Source organism: Varanus komodoensis, unplaced genomic scaffold (genome assembly GCF_004798865.1).
Source record: "Varanus komodoensis strain SLA01 unplaced genomic scaffold, ASM479886v1 scaffold1, whole genome shotgun sequence".
NCBI classification, from domain to species: domain Eukaryota; kingdom Metazoa; phylum Chordata; class Lepidosauria; order Squamata; family Varanidae; genus Varanus; species Varanus komodoensis.
Window position 1 is genome coordinate 21121455 of NW_025335268.1, and position 17102 is coordinate 21138556.

Consider the following 17102-nt stretch of genomic DNA (forward strand, 5'->3'; position numbering starts at 1 on the left):
AGAGAGAGAGAGAGAGAGAGAGAGAGAGAGAGAGAGAGAGAGAGAGAGAGAATGCTGATTGGCTCTTTTTTAATTGCAGAATTTTGTTTTGTTTCAAACGCAAATGTATTCAGTTGCTTTGAGCAGCTGTATTGAAAATGCTTTCAAAGTGACTGCTGTTTTGCATCTAGATGTTTCTGCACACATCCTAAACCAAAGTTGTCCAGGACTTACTTCCATTGAACGTATTAAATGACATGCCCAGGAGTGCTGAAAAGTTCCATGTTAATCTGTACTGTTAGGATAACTGTCTTTAGGTTCTGCATTGATTTAACTGGCATGTACTCAGAACTGATCCTGCCATAAGAGATGAAATAATGAGATGTTTGAATTAAGCACACAAATTGGGACTGTGCATCTTATCACTTAGGACATTAAATGCAGAGTTTGTAGCAGGCATAATTAGAGGCCTTAGCCCTTTCATGTATATGTTTTAACTTCTGAAAAAGGCTACACAAATACAAGTTGTACATATGTGCACAGATTTATGTATGTGCATAGGTCACAAGTATGTACAATTCGTAATGTGCTGACTCTTTCTAAATTTCATTGCATGCCCAAAGGAAGAAGCCAGCAGTTACAATCTCAGATGCTGTACACCTGTGATTTGTATGGATTGGGGTGTAATTGTTCAACCATTTCTGACTGAGATTGTATTTGTCCTGAAAGATCCGATTAATGGTCTTGGGGGTTACTGGATTTAGCCTTATCTTTGGAGGCCCCAGTGAAAGTGTATCACACACCTTTCAAAAGCATAAGCTATGAGCTGCATCCTCTCCTGGGCTGAGCTCACCTGGACACTGTTACCCATGCTCTGATAGCATCTTATTTAGATGAAAGCAATCAGTTGTACTTTGCATTGCCTTCAAGAACTACTGGAAAGTATCGTTGATGGAAAACTCTTCAACATGCTAATAAACTGGAGCTAGATGTCTTCATTTAGCTATACCATTTCCTTATTGTTTTTGATCTTTAAAGCCCTGCATTTTTTCTGATCTGGGTATCAGAAAGGATGAGCTCCGTGTATGAATATTCCTAGTGAATGGAGACAGTTTTTAGTTGTGGCACCCCCTCCTCTGCATTTTTGCCTCCAAAGAGATGCTCTGATACTTGTAGGCCTTGTGGATGTGTTAGTCTCAGTGCTTTTGCCCTGATCCTTTATTTTACTCCACTCTGACTTGGGCTTTTTTAATGGTTTCTTTTGTTTCATTTTGTAAGCTGCTCAGAAATCTTTGGTTGAAGAACAGCTAATACATATTTTAAACAAACAAACAAACCCTCTGTTTTGATGTCCACATCTCATGAATGCAGGGGCTTATACATAGAAACAATAGGAAAAATCTCTGCCTGGAGCTTTGTGAATACTTTATTATTCTTGCTGTCATTGTTATGACATATAACACCTGCATGTTTGGTTTACTCAAGGAAAGAGAAGGTTGTTGTGTATGAAATACTAAGGATATGACTTTTAATTGTTGCAGCTGAGATTGAGGGCTCTAGTTGTCGCCTTGTGGTTCTGAACTTTCTCATATAGAGTAGATCTGAATTGGTTGTTGTTGTTGTTGTTGCTTAAAAAAAGAATAACAAGCAGTAATCTTGAACAAGTTTCAGGAGTTCCTAACCTGCTTGCATATGGACTACAAGCAAAAATTGAAAGGTAAATATGTCAGGTGAACTATTTGGTGCAAATCATTGCTAATTAGGATAAACATTTTTATTCATTCAAATCAAGGAAATGAGTAGACTCAGATGTGGATTAATTCAAGTCTGTAGCAGTTAGTTTCATTTGTGAATAATTTTAAAACTGATAAATAGGAAAGTTCAATTGCTATATAGGCTGTTACTATGGATACTTGGATTGCTAGATACATGACTTCTTGGGTAACATTTCTGCTAAAGGGCATATTGCTAAATAACAAGCCTTGTTTGCCATAATGCATAAATATCTGTTGCAGTAAAAATACACACCTTCAGACTGAATATATATTGAATTAAAAACCTCCCTGCATTTTTAGCTTGAAGGCATTCTGTGTTTACATGACAGACAATACCTGTAGTATACCTTTATAACATTTTATGATTTTAAAGTTAAGAATATTTAAATTTGAATATTTAAAACTGATTCTCCTTGAATATATTATTAATATATTTCTTGAATATTTTCCAGAGTCATCTATAGCTGTCTTTTGATCATGGTAGCAGAACTAGACTCCAAAATAACTGTGGGTAATATATCCTATCAGTTGTTAGAATTATTATGTATATATTCTAAAAAAATTATCCAGATAAATGATTAGCGATAGATATAAACTCTTCCCAAAGATGTCAGAATTATGGAATGTGGCATGTTATTTTCTGGAAATCTTTCTTTGTAGTGTGAAATGTGATGGCTTGCAAACAAAAGATGTGATAGAGGCATACAAAATTATGCTTGATGTGGAAAGGAGCACATCTGTCCCCCATAATACTAGAAGCCAAGGTCATCCCATGAAATTGATTGGTGGGAGATTCAGGACAGATAAAACCAAAGTTCCTTAAACTATGCAATTCATTTCCACAAGATATAGTGATGGTTATCTATTTGGATGGCTTTAAAGTGGCATTGGACAACTCCATGGAGGAGAAGGCCATTAATGGCTACTATTCCTAATGGCCCTATGCTGCCTCCAGCATTAAAGCCAGCATGCCTTTGTACAGCTGTTGTTTGGGAACATGGATGAGAGGTGCTGTTGCAGTCATGTCCTCCTTGTGCATTTCCCCTGGGAAGTTGCTTGCCACCATGTGAATAGAATGCTGGACTTGGTCTGATCCTGTATGACTCTCAAGTTCTTATGAGGCTATTTCTAGTGCTATATATTAGAAGCCTAAAAAGCTTAAGTCTGTGGTCCAAAACAACTTAGAAATGATAGCATTAATAAAACACTGAAGTCAGGATAATTCTGTCTCTTTTCCTTTGTGTCTCTTCAACTTTATATGCAATGCTAGGATTTTTCTTAAATAGAAGCAGTATCAAGAATTTTACTAACTATGTAGTCCTAAGATTTGACCTCTGCTTCATTAAAATCAGACTTGTTTTATACATCTCTATGTAACAACCTGTCTTTTAAGTAATCATTTTGTTTTAAGCATGCCTGAAACCAACTGAATATGACCTATCTGTATAAAAAAGCAAGTCAGTGCCAAACATTTTATTCCATTCTGGCAGGACTAAAAAAGAAAATCCTCAACAAGAATAAAGCGATGTATAAATGGAGTGAGCTGAATAAGTTCTGGGTCATCGTTCTTAAGTGATTTGTGTGACTCTCGCTTCCAGTGGGAGTGACGTTAAACCAGAAACTTTGCTGATACTTGCCTGCAATCTGGGTCATAACTCTGAGCTGTGAATTCATGGGTGTATCTCAGTGTACATAGTTTGTCTAGTGAGCCTGGACTCACCTCTTTTAGACAGGTCCATCACTAAACAACAACAACTGGTTCGTATTATTCTCCGGAGAAGCTGGCAGTGCAGAATGCTGATTAGCTGGTCTGCTGAAGACTATTTCTGAGCTAATAGCCTGTCTACAGTATGTGCACAGGGAGCCAAATAGACGTGGGAAATCAGTGCTACATTAGTGTATAGTTTACCCTACTGTAGGGAAAAAAACAAAGCAAAATGCTATGCCCTGTTCTGCAAATAGGAATATTTGCATGTAGCCTAGATTAATTCTGGTTGAACTCAATCTTTGTTATTTGCAGCTAAATTTGGCTATGTACATTTTCCCAGCTCATTTCCACAGGTATAAAAGGAGAAAATGAAACCAATTGCTTAAAGCAGCATTTATTTGTCCTGTTCTTGACTGATATTGAGTTAAATTGTCTGTGCAGAATATCTGCTAAGATCTGTACAGCATGCACAGGGGCCATAAGTCAAGGGTGGTATGCTGAAGAGGGCAGATAACAGATCTGCTGATAATAACATGAAATATTTGCACTTATATGAAAACTGGTAGGCACAGAGAGAGAGAGAGATGAATGCTTCGAACTGGAGTTCTTTTAATTTTGCACAACTAGCACAGCCATCATATACTACATGATAACATCACTGCAGGACTGGAATCAAGATAATTATTATCCAAAGTGAACTCCAATATATATATTTAATATTAAAATAGTAACCTGATACTATAATATTGCTGAAAATCAGTGTTAATACATTGTAAGAGATACTGTGCGGACAAATATTAAGTATAGTGCACCTATTTCCTGAATATACTTTTAATCTCTTCTTTGTTGGATAACGTATAAATAGAAAATGCCTAGAAAAGGAAACAAGGCATATGTGCATTTGACCATCATCAGACAAGAATGTATGTACACCATAACATGGTGAGGGGATTTGAGAATGTCAGAGAATCTGAGAACAATGCCACCAGGAGGCCATTCTTTCTCACTATGTTGGTCTTCTGACAGGGTCATCCAATGGATAACTGTGAAGGTGATGGGAGCAGAGAAGGGCAGCTGCATGGGAGCAGAGGTAGTTCAACAGAACCCATCTTCAAGATGGGTTCTGAAAAGGTTCTCAAGAAGTGCTGGAGATCATATCACAAATATATGTTGGCTTCTGGGGCATGCCAACGATTTTCAGAAGAAAATCAATTTATGCTTTATTGAGTACAGTGAAAAAACCTTTGACTGTGTAGATCACAAGAAGCTACAGATGGTTCAGAAAAGATGTGTGTGCCTCAACACTTGATTGTTTTGATGCGTAACCAGTATCATGAACAAGAAGCTACTTTTAGGACAGAACATGGAGAAACAAAATGATTCCTTATTTTATCTCCTGGTTTTGGCTGTCTAGTTGTGCCATTTCAAATGAGGATGGAACCAGGATGCATGGCCAGTAGAATACCTTGCATCCTGGAGCATCCTGGAATGCCTTCTTTACCCCAGCTCTGAGATTGAGATGGAACCTTGGAAAAGTAGCTGACATGGTTCTTTTCACACTGACTGCAATAGCGGAGGGGAGTGGGATTTGAACATGGATCCCCAACTCCAAGATCAGAGCCCTGTTTCTGATGTTGGATCTAGGATTCCCAAGATTCCTGCATTACCACCCCAACAGTGACTTGGAGTCATGGGATTGTTCTGCCCAAGTAATAATTGTGGTTTCAACTTTGTAACTGTATCTTTGGCTGGCTTGTACAATCATATTTCTGAATAATCATCCAATAACGTTCATGGTAGTGATGAATGATATTCATAAGATACGGCAGGAAATGAAGTATATAAAGATGTTTGTTTGGTGATAACCAAGTTGGGATTGGGATTTGCAGTGTTAATGAAATGAAATTATTTCCTTAAAGAATTTCCTGTAGATAAGTGATTAGATGCAGATCTCTGAATTTTGGTTGTCTGCTTTCAAGTATTTGAGCTGTGAGCTTAACATTGTATTTGTCTAACACAGATGTCATTTTTTTGTTATGCTTCCAAATCATCTGATAGAAACACTTTACAATGAAGTATGTTTTCTTTCATTGCTGGAACTCATCAAATAGTGTAGATAAGAGAAAGAATGGTCATTGTTTGATTGATTTTTAAAAATTATTTCTTGGTGTGACAGTCTAACAGGTTAGGGGGATGAATAATACCTGTTTTTTTAATAGTTACTTTAAAAAGTACTGAGTTGTATCTCAATCTTTGTTACAAATTATGAACCATCATCAACATATTACCATGGTTGCAGGAGTGGTTTGAAAACAAGTGAGCTAATGGCTGGCAGATGGAATTTGTACTTGCCCCTTAGGTCAGCAAGGGAAAGCAGAGTCACACCTAGTATAGAGAGAATAGCTAAGCATGAGCGAAGTGACAAAGTCCATTCTGTAGAATGATGTACATACAATGTAGCCCTGGCATATTTGAAAGCATTACCTAATAAAAGTTGGCTAGAATTCAGTAGGAGTTTTCTGTGGGATTCGTAGAGTGCTTCTATTCTTTCCTACATAGGGTTTTTAAAAATTATTTATATATATTTTGGTTCGTTTTGTTTAATACATCATTTTGTACTGCAGTTGGGAGAATGGAGTAATTTTTCAGAGCTAGGCCATCAGGTTCCCATTTACAGTAAAATGAAATGTGTGTCCAAGATGAATTATTACTGAAACAGGCAATACAGAATACACTGCAGCATCTGGCTCTGTCAACATCGATAAGATAACTAACACAAAATGTTAGTAACAGGTGGTAAAAGCATGGGAAACCTGATGGTGAAGTGATACATAGCATCACATATGGAAGTACATTCTGCAGGATGAAACCGTTATTCCTATATAACTAAGACTTATCCAGAGCTTTCCAGACCAGTAGACATGTTGCATTCATATACCAACACTTCATCTGGCCAAGCCTTAAGTTCTGATCATGTCAAAATGAAAACTTAGTCATATATGTTAAAATGATACATCCCACAAAGATAATGCTAAATATGCAATTTTAAAAGCTGCAACCAGCTAATGATAGAATCTTGTGACTATAAAACTAAATAATATCTGTATGCCTCCTCACCCAACTTTTTGCAATGTATTTGCAGGAGATTGGTGGGTGATTCCTTTGGCTGGATGGGGATGATCAATCTGTTCTGGGTGGATGGATCCTCTGAAGGAGCACGTGTGTAGCTTGGGTGTGTTCCTTGATCCATTTTTCTCACTTTAGACTCAGGTGGAATTGGTGGCTCTAAGTGCTACCGGCTTGAATTGGTGGCCCAGCTGTGCTCCTACCTGGAGAGGGATAGCCGGGCTTCAGTAATCTATGCTCTGGCAATTTCTAAATTAGATTACTGCAACACACTCTACATGGGGCTGCCCTTGAAGACAGTTCAAGAAGCTGTAACTGGTGCTGAATGCAGCATCCAGGTTAGTAACTGGGACTTGAAGGTCTGAACATATAAGACCTATTCTGGCTTGTCCATTGGCTGCCTATATGCTTCTGGTCTCATTTCAAGGCGCTGGTCTTAACCTACCTGGCTTGGGACTGTTGGAGCGCCTCTCCCAACCCTCATCTAAACAGACACTACACTCAGTCTCTGGAGTCTTCCTCCAAGTGCCAAAGGCTCGGAGGGTGGCAACTGGAGCGAGGGCTTTTTTGATGGTGGCCCTCTACCTTTGGAACAACGTCTCTGCTGGGGCCCACCTGGCACCAAAGTAGCCACCTCTCTTTCTATTGCCTTGTAATGCTTTTATGCTATTTTAAATTAATTTTTAATTCTTGTTAATGTTTTTATCTGTTGCATTTTATTGTTTTTATGCTTGGTTGTAAATTACCCAGACAGTTTTGGCTACCAAAACTGGTATAGAAATGTAATTAATAATAATAATAATAATAATAATAATAATAATAATAATAATTCCATGTAATGGAAAATACATATTATTACACAGACAGCCTCATCTTGCTAATTTCAACTATCAGAACCAAAGCAGGGATAGGCAACATGGCTCATGCAAGCATCAATGCACTCTGTGCTGGTTCCAGGTATTTTAGTGTCCTTGGACAAGGGCCCATCAATGAACCTCCTCCCTCGGTGAGCCTAGCAGTTGTCACCAGCTGCCTCGCCTCCTCACCCTCTTCTTTCATCATTGCTACCATTTGCTTGCTTGGCAGGCAAGAAGCCAGTGAGAACAGAGGCAGGGGCACGTCCTGCTACTCCTCCTCACCACCTCCATGTTCCAGTCTAGAGCAAGAGGCAGGGAACCATGCAGGTGGCATGATGAAGAAAAGCAATTCAAGGAGCTCCCTGGGGAAAGTCCGCACGGGTAAACCTCAGCCTAAATATCTGGTACACTTCAGGAAACATTTAGCTAATAATAAATACAACTTGATTCTGCTGGTTGAATACTGTGGTCCACTGTACCAAAGTGCACTGTATTCACAGATACCTTATTCTCGGGATGTCCTTCATGTGTTTGGAGGACACCCTCCCACCATTACCCCTGTAGAGTGGCCACAGTGGCTGAGGCTTAGAGAGCCAGTGTGGTGTAGTGGTTAAGAGCATGTGACTGGGACTCAGGCGATCTGGGTTCGAGTCCCCGCTCAGTCATGGAGCCAACTGGGTGACTTTGGGCCAGTCACAGACTCTCAGCCCAACCTACCTCACAGGGTTGTTGTTGTGGGGATAAGATGGAGGAGGAGAAATGATGTAAGCTGCCTTGAGCCCTTTGTAGGAAAAAGGCAGGCTATAAATTGAAAAATAAATAAATAAAATAACAGACTTATGAGAACTGTTGCTTGGAGGACACCAGATTGTGCTGGTCTTAGACTTTGAAGGCTCAGAGTACGGATGGTGCAAACCTGGGGACAGAATCACTTAATTGTCAGAACCCTGCATGAACAAAAATGTTCCCACATTATATTACCCACATGACTCAAAATAGAAATATGTTGACTGTGTATCGTCATATGAGAACCAGACCTGGATTGCTTTGAGACTAAACAGGCCCACTGTGATAGAATTTCAACTATGAACTTTGTTTAAACTATTGCCTGACAGGCACAATATCACTTACAATTTAGGAACTGAACTATAAAGCAAATTCATTATGGTTTCTGGGGAGGCATGAGAGCTGATTTTGGGTGGTAATTATATTCCAAGTTCTTTTTAACTTAGTTGAGAATTATTGGCACCAGACATCTCTGAAAAGTAGAAACTTACATATTCCAAGAATTTGTTTACATGTAATAGCCCCTGAACTCTCTTCAACCTTTTATTTCTTTATATGTTCAAGGTGTGAATCTAAGATTAAAATAGAAACTACGTCCTCTGACAAGAATAAATAGGGTGACTTGACTCAGCTCTCCATCTGACTTCTGTCTCCTACTCCTAAATTATATTACTCTATCCATTTGGAAAACTGAATATTCCATTGATCAGTTTCATAAAATTGTCATGTTTAGTAGAAATAACAATCCTAACAATGATTGGCAATTGGTACATGCGTATGACACCAAGGCTCTGTAAGGCAATTATTAAAAACACAAAACACTGTTTTAAAGCTTACAATCTTTATTATCAAGACAAAGGAGAGAGAGCAAAGGGACAGAAAAAGAAGGTGGAAAGAGGCCAGTGATGTTCAAGGATATGCTAACTTGAGTAATTATGTTTAGAGTTGGTTTGTAAGGACTTGAAGGTATTTAGGAAGGAATTTTTAAAAACTGTAAGCAAATGATAGAAAACCCTTATAAATGAGATGGACAAGGGAAATTTTTTTAAAGAGCCAAGAAATACAAAGGAAGAATAAAATGAATGAGATGGGAAACTGGAATGGAACTGAAAAGACCACTGCTTTTATGTCTCCCCACCTCACCCCAGTTTCCCCCTTTCACTTTGAAAATCATCTAAATAACATTCTGCCACTAAATGAGATACCGGTGAGAGAGAGGGAGAGCGGGAGGGGGAGGGGGAGAGAGAGAGAGAATGAGAGAGAGCGGGAGGGGGAGGGGGAGAGAGAGAGAGAGAGAGAGAGAATTCTCTAGGGTCTTGAGATATGTTCAAAAGCATTTCTGAATATGTACAGTAAACACTGTGAGGAAATGACATGTTTTAAATCAAGAATATATTTATTTATGAAACAACTTTTTAAATGATATTTAGCTCTGTGCATAATTGCAGTGACCTGCTTCAAACAGGTATTAGGTCTGCCAATTAACTGAAAAACAGAAAAGAAGTAAAAAGTGTCTCTCTGTGTGTTGCTTCCAAAATAAGAATTCAGTAGGGAATTTCCAGGGGAAAAATAGAAACAAGCATGGTATTAACTTAGTGTCGTTAAAGCATAGTGTAGAACTAATAATTAATGTAGTTTGATTTTGAATATGTAATAGCTTGTACTCTGAAGGTGAGGAGTTGATGTAATGGATTATGTGAAACAAAAACATGAACATAAAGTACTGCATTCCATTTTTTCTCTTCTTTTGCTTTAAATGATGTAATTAAATTGAACTCTTTTTTTTTTTTTTTTTGGTGGTGTGTCAGAAGTTGAAAAGTTAAAATGACCATCCAAAGACAGGGGAGCAGTCATGTAGCATTTCTAGCCTTCTTTGAAAATATATTGTCACACACATTCTTGCAATTTCTCAGAAACCCAAGGGCAAAATAGAATTTGCATATTATAAAAGAGATTGGAGCCAACCTCTCTTCTGTGCATTTCACAAGCTGCCGTCTCTAAACAGAATCATTTCTAGAGAGAATGTTAATCTTGTGCATATGACCAAAATGTGTATATAATTTTGCACGCCCATTGCCTGTTTATTTATTATATTTATATATCACCTTTTTTCCTTACATGGAACTCAAGGCAACTTACATAATTTTCCTTCTCCTCTCAATCATCCTTTGAGTCTGGCTCAGTGTTACCCCATTGCCTCCCCAGCTGAGTGGGGACTAGAACCCAGATCTCCTGAGTCCCAGTCCAGGACTCACTCACTCTGCCTGCCTGCCTGCCTTTAAAGCTTTTGTAGACTGTCCACCTTCTGCTGTCTCAGGACAGTTTACAACAAGCAACAGCTAAAATGGCACAGTAATATAAAACCACATTAAAACTGAATAAACATTAAAACAATGGGAAAATAAAAAGGGTTTTGCCGAAAAGAGAAAAAAACCACTGCACAACACTGTCTCTTTGTGCACAAGCTCTCTTTAGATGACACAATTAACAAATGGAGGTTTGAAGCAGTAGCAGGTGACCTTCAGATCCCCATATACATAACTGGTGCTATCCAGTGCAGTCACAGCACTAGTGCTAATAACATTACAGCAGCAAAACCCAGTTCCAGTGCAATGTCATTAACACTTGCCAGACAAATTTGGTAGCACAGAGCTGCTTTTTCCCTTCACCTAGCAAGCAGCAGCAATGTTGCTGTAGTGTTGCTTTAGGTTAACGCAATGTCATTAGCACTAGCACTGTGACAGCTTTGGATACTGTCCACTGAATATTTAGGTCCTGGAACTCAGCTGATAATGCATTTTGAAAAAAGACTCAGTACAGGAGCTCATACAGATGGAGGGGAAGGAGGTTTTTTTCTCCACTCTTCTACTCCTTCACACCTTCATATAGCTAACCAAGCTAAAACACGTGCACAAACTCCTCTTAAAGGGCTAACTCACATTCACTTTCCAACTGCTCCCACTTCAACAGTTGCATTTGTGTATAAAATAAACTCACATTTCAAATGCTCTTTATTCATTAGCATTTTCCCCAACTGTGATAATGTACTTTGTATTTCTGTGTTTCACTTATGAAGGAACTGTGTTCCCTCCTAAATGAAGGGGTTCTAGTGTAGATTTGGTTTAGTTCCCCATAGTTTTACTTAATCTAACTAATATATTTTTAGTGCTGTGCCACACCCTGAACTAAAAAGAAATATTTCCAAGAAATAATTCTTGTCTGACTTAAGGGGCTTTCACATTATGACTAGAAAGATTTCATTTAACCTAATAGATTGACTGAACCTGGTGTTCATTTCACTACATTCTTTGCCTTGATGTTCAATTTCTATTAATATTTTATGCTTGTGGCCAGTAATGGCAGCATCTTCAGGGGCAGTGCCTAACAGGGCAGCTGTTTTGCTGTATAATTTGCCCATAAAGAGATTCCATTTTATTGTGAGCAGGAAAACAATGCTGAGAACACTAAGATATTCAGGGTTATTCTTTAAAGGTGATGCTTGTCCAGATGGTACCAGGACAAGGCATTACAGAAAAGTAGATTCTATTCCCGTATCTACCATATTAAATTAATGATTTCAGCAAATTAGTACAGTCTTTAGTTGCACCATATACACATATTTCACCTTGTTAGTAAAACAGCGTCAGCCACATTCAATAATACATTCCTGCCTTTAATGACATAGGCTGTAGTTCTGGCCATTTCTTAAGTCTGCTGCATAAGAAGTTTTCTTATGTAGAATGTGTGTGTGAGATACTCAGATAAAATAGATGAATACAACATGGCAAGCTGAATGTGATCAGTGCAAACTGCTTGCTACTTTAGAAAGAATGGGAGCGTATGTGAGGACAGCGTTGTTTTAAATAGAGTTTTAATCCTGATTATAAGATTTTAGATATTTTTAATTGGTTTTATGCTTCGTACATGGTTTGATCACTTGATAAAATGAGAATGTTCCTGTTGTACTGAGGAATCCAAAATGTATGAACTAAATGAGCCCTTAGAATGCATGTTGAAAGATAATATTGACAGCAGCCTACTTGTGATTAGCAGTAGGTTTTTAAGTTTAGTGAGATCTAAGTCCTATAAAACATTGAGTGTATGTGGAATGGTGGGTTCAGAAGAGGAGTAATTAGAAGTAATATGGCATGCTTCCATTACTGGAATCATGCCACATATGTAATTTAGCAATAAGGTGCCCTGAGCACATGACCACATGATCTGCTAATCCTGCAGTCATCTGAACACAGCTTATTCTTGAAAGTGGTCTCAGGTTTAATGAGGGCTCTCTTCCTCCCTCTGCTGGTGAGAAACTGATGTAGTTGTTTGTGTTCTGGTGTTTGTGAGGGATTCTAAATAAGAGGATTTTGAAAGAAAACTGATCAGATAAGACATCTGGAGAAAGAGTATTAGGTAAACTGTATGAACTAACATTAAATGCTGTGAGATTGTCCCTTTCATATATAAACCCAACAAAGCAACATCAAGAATTAATCCTATTTAGTTTCCTGGAATGCATGAAAATGAGTGAATTTAAAACTGTTGCCACACATGCCAGATGGTATCTGTATTGAATTGGGATCCTTCAACAGTACTTTCAAGAGGCCAAAATGTTTTATTTGGTGCTGGGATTAGTCCACCGCAGCACTTAAGCTGGTGACCTGAGGGATGTCAGGTAGGGGCTTTGTGTACCACCTGACCAAAGGAGGGAATTGCAGGGACCACACCAAAGATGAGATTGCAATCTTTTAGGCTAGGCAAGCAAAGCTAAGTGCAGAGGTATAGGGCATGGGATACCTGGCTTAACAGAAGTACAGGCTAAAATGATACTGAGATTGTAGCTGATTACAAAATAACAATGATTTTGAGGTATGACGTAGCTACAGCAAAAGGCTAAGGTTACTCTAGCCTGCACTGATAATTATAATTTCCAAGATAATGAAGTGCTCTCTTTTAGTTTGATCCTATCAATTTGTGGGCACCATGCTTTAAGATAGATGTAGACAAACTGGAACAGGTTCAGAGAAGGGCAACAAGATGGTCAGGAGTATAGTAAACAAGTTTTAAAGGTTGAAGAGAGTGGGTATTTTTAGTCTGGAGGAGAGAAGACTGGAGAAACAGCAGTGATCTTTACATTTCTGCAGAGGTGTCACATAGAAGGAGGCAAAGACTTGTTCTATGTTGTCCCAAATAGAAGAATTAGCTTTAATGGGATTAAAGTATTGGAGGATAGTTTTTTTGTTGAACATTAGGTTGAATTTCTTGATAGTACAAGCACTTTGGCAATGTAGCCAATTACTTAGAGCAGGGGGCTCTCCCCTGGTGTGGAGGTCTTTGAGAGACTGGGCAGCCCTCTTTTTGGGATGTTGTAGGCTTGGAATATCTGCATCAAGCAGGTGTTTTGGCTAGAAGACCCTCTCCCTCGCTACAATTCTTTACCCTTGGAGTAAGCTACATTGAACTTAATGGGATTTACTTCTGAGTAGATATGTATAGGGTCGAAGGTTCTGTTGCCATGGGGACCTTTACCATTGTTCCTTTCTACTTTTGGTTTGTACTTTGTAAGACTGATGGGTTTCTGGCATAATATGTGTGGTTTTTATAAACAGCAAGCCTGGGATATGGAATGGTCATGTGACAGATGCCTGACTGCACTCTCTTCACAAAATCAAGAACAAATGTGGCCATTTATCCTCCTTTTCACCATGTCTAAAGCAAATAAATATCTGGAAATTGGCTGGAGGGACTTCTGTTTTAAGCAAGTTTTATAATTCTCTAGGGAAGCATAACTGTGAAAGGAAATTTCTTTAAGTTGTAGCATAAATATGAACCTGTCTTTGTGTTCGTAAGGGTAGGAATGCATTCCTAGAGTCATGCTGAGTATTAGGTTTATGGAGTGTTTTCAAATCCCTCAATATTGAGATGTTGCTATAGATGTGGATGCGCTTTGTGGAACTGACACCTCATTTGTTACTTTGTAATATGGTTATGTTAAATTTAATATCCAGTGTTCTATAAATCAAGTATATAATGTGGCATTATGCATCATCATAGCATCAATACAAATTACTCTTGTTCAGATGAGTACATAACAAATTAAAGCAGACTAGCATCCTTACCATAAACATTTCAAGTTTAACAAATGGAGAACTAGATAAAAATTACTTCTTTAATCACTTGCAAAGTTTAAATGTCTAATGGAAAATGAGATATGGAAGCATGTAGTTTAGCTTAATGCACTTTGAGATCCCAGTATCCGCTTTCTTTGTTATCTTGATATCTATCCATGTAAATCTTCCAAAGAAGCCAATCAGTAAGAGCTTTCAGTGATCAAACACAATGCGCGCAAAATAGATGCTGCAATTTAGTTGTCCATTGTAGGGAGTCATATTCCAGTGAACTGGATGGCCAAGATTCAATGCTCACCAGTTCTTTTCCCTTTCCCTCGTCTTAAAAACTAGTCCCTGCACGGTGTCACATGGCCCTCTTGGAACTTAGGAAGAGGCTGTTTTCATAATGCTATGCAAGGGATTTATATTCAAAGTCTTCAGTACTCCTTAGCTACATGTAAAATAACAACAGAAACAATGATAAAAGGGAGCAATGTCATTTTCCATTGTAAGTCAGGAAAAACTGTGCTAAGAAATAGATTTTCAGTGGGCATTGCAAGCTCAGGGTAATTTCTGTCTTCCATACAATGTGTAGGAGGATGATCCAGAGCAGAGGTGTTGTTATGAGTCAGTCCACTATGGCTGGAACCCTGAATATCTGGAGGCCATGTGCCTCAGCACTGTCCATAGGCACTTGTTGAAATCAGAGTATGGGGACCCTGATGATTTCTGGTACATCCAATTCCCACCCTCCTAGACTAACTGGCTTTTCGTTCCCTCTGCCTCCCACGTTGCATTTTTCTCTGTGAGTTTTTTCTCTGAAATCAAATGTCCTTGTCCACACATTCCTTTTTACAATCAGAGGTATCCTTAGGGTACAGAGCCCTTTAAAGACAATCTCTCTCTCTCTCTCCCCCTCTCTCTCTCTCCCCCACACCCACACGGGGGGGGGGTGTATTTGGAGCATTTACAAATTAGCCTATGCAAATTTGTGCTTTTTTGCTTTTGCTTTGGTCCTGTAGGTCTGGGCCCCAAACTTTTCAGTACCTATTGCTGCCCCTGATCCTGAGCTGAGTGCTGCTACCAAGAAAGCCTGCTTGCATAATGTTACTTGGAGGTACTCTGTTGGTAACAGTGACCAATAAGGCCACCTCAGACGTACATACAGAAGGTAGTCAGATTTTCCATTGCTGGAAGAAAATAGCCTTAGAATGGATCTACATGTAAACTTAAGACAAGATAAAGCCCTTTCTTCATTTTTTCCACCATGATTCAGTTTTGTGGTTTGTTCCTCACATTCTACAGACACCATGAAGTAGTGAGAGGGTTTTGCTTTATATCATTTCTTTTTGGGTGGCTTTTAAAAAAAAATCTCTGCTGACGTCTATTTGCTGGCATCCCTGGGTTACTTACCCTTAGATAGATTAGCAGCAGGAAAGCATCTGGTGAGCACAAAGAAGACTTCCGCAGATGAGAGCTGCGTATAATTTATGGACTGGTGCAGCTGACTACAAAAACAAGGTTTAACAGGCAATGAGTCATTAGTGTATGCATACTATATGCAGATATCAAGATAAAAATGCTGCCTTAGATTCCAATTAGCAGCATATTCTTTTCTTTATCCACATAGGTGTGAATAACTAATAGCCCTTCCCCTGATGCATCCCTCAATAGGGGGTTCACTTGTACATCTAATGATTTGTGGATTCCTTGAGAGAACAATTGCATGGAAATGGAAAAGTTGGAGAAGGCTTTGTCTTCAAATCCTAGATTGCTTCTCCCAAAAAATTTTCTTTAAAATCAAAAGAAGTGAAAATGGTTTTCCAAACCCCCAAATTTTACTTTAGGGATTTTTCTCCACAGAAAGTTCACATTTGTAGAACCTTTATCAGCTCGAGTAAATCTGATTATTAATTTGTTCAGAAACCAGGCGAGGAGTTGACATATTAACCTTTTGATCTTTATTTCTGTGTTTAATATTTATTATTCACTGTATGTACTTTAATTAAGACCATAATGGAGGAGTCACCAAGGCTAAATACACATGTGTATTTAGCATAATAACCCTTTGGCAATGCAGCCATGCAGATTCCTCTCCCTGGACAAGCTGTTTGTAAAGGGCCTACCCTCCTAGCTAATTCTACCATCCATAGAAAAACAAAACCGCAGCACAATGGTCACTTTCACCTAAATAGTTTAGGAAGTACAACAGCTTCTGTGTAATTGCATTCTGTGATTCCAAGCACACAGCAATTCTGTGCTGATCAGGAATATGAATTCTGTACTCTTGTAAATCTTTTTAATAGCAGTGTTCCCCCTAATTAGTGTAGTAAGGTCCTGCCTGTACCTTACCCCATGAAGCTCTGCTGTAATATAGAACAGACAAACGTTAACCCTCTTGCTTCCTACTTCTCTCTGCTTCTTTCTCACACAAGCACATATCAAGTGTGCAAATTGTATTAGATCATTCCCTTCCAAAGTAACAGTGTCTTATTGTGCCTAAGATTCCAGATGCCTGCAGTGTCACTGATACGAGCATATGGTAGTGGCCAGTGATAGACATATAGATGGCTTCCTTGGTCAGCCTTCCTGTTGTTGGGACAAATGATTCTGCAGTACAGTGATTCTGCAGTACTGCCACTTCATAGACCTGTGGATCTGTATTGCAAACTGCTTGAAATGGTTTGTCTGAGAAATTGACATTTTTTTCTCCCACCTAGAAAAGGTTATTTATTTTTTTGTGAACTAGAAAGCAAAGTCA

The 17102-nt window shown here is 38.7% G+C and overlaps 1 protein-coding gene across 1 annotated transcript in view; it reads left to right on the plus strand.

The window, feature by feature from the left end:
* Positions 1 to 17102, plus strand: part of SMYD3 (SET and MYND domain containing 3) — a 405116-nt gene that overhangs the window by 278442 nt on the left and 109572 nt on the right. The gene's annotated exons all lie outside the window — the stretch shown is intronic.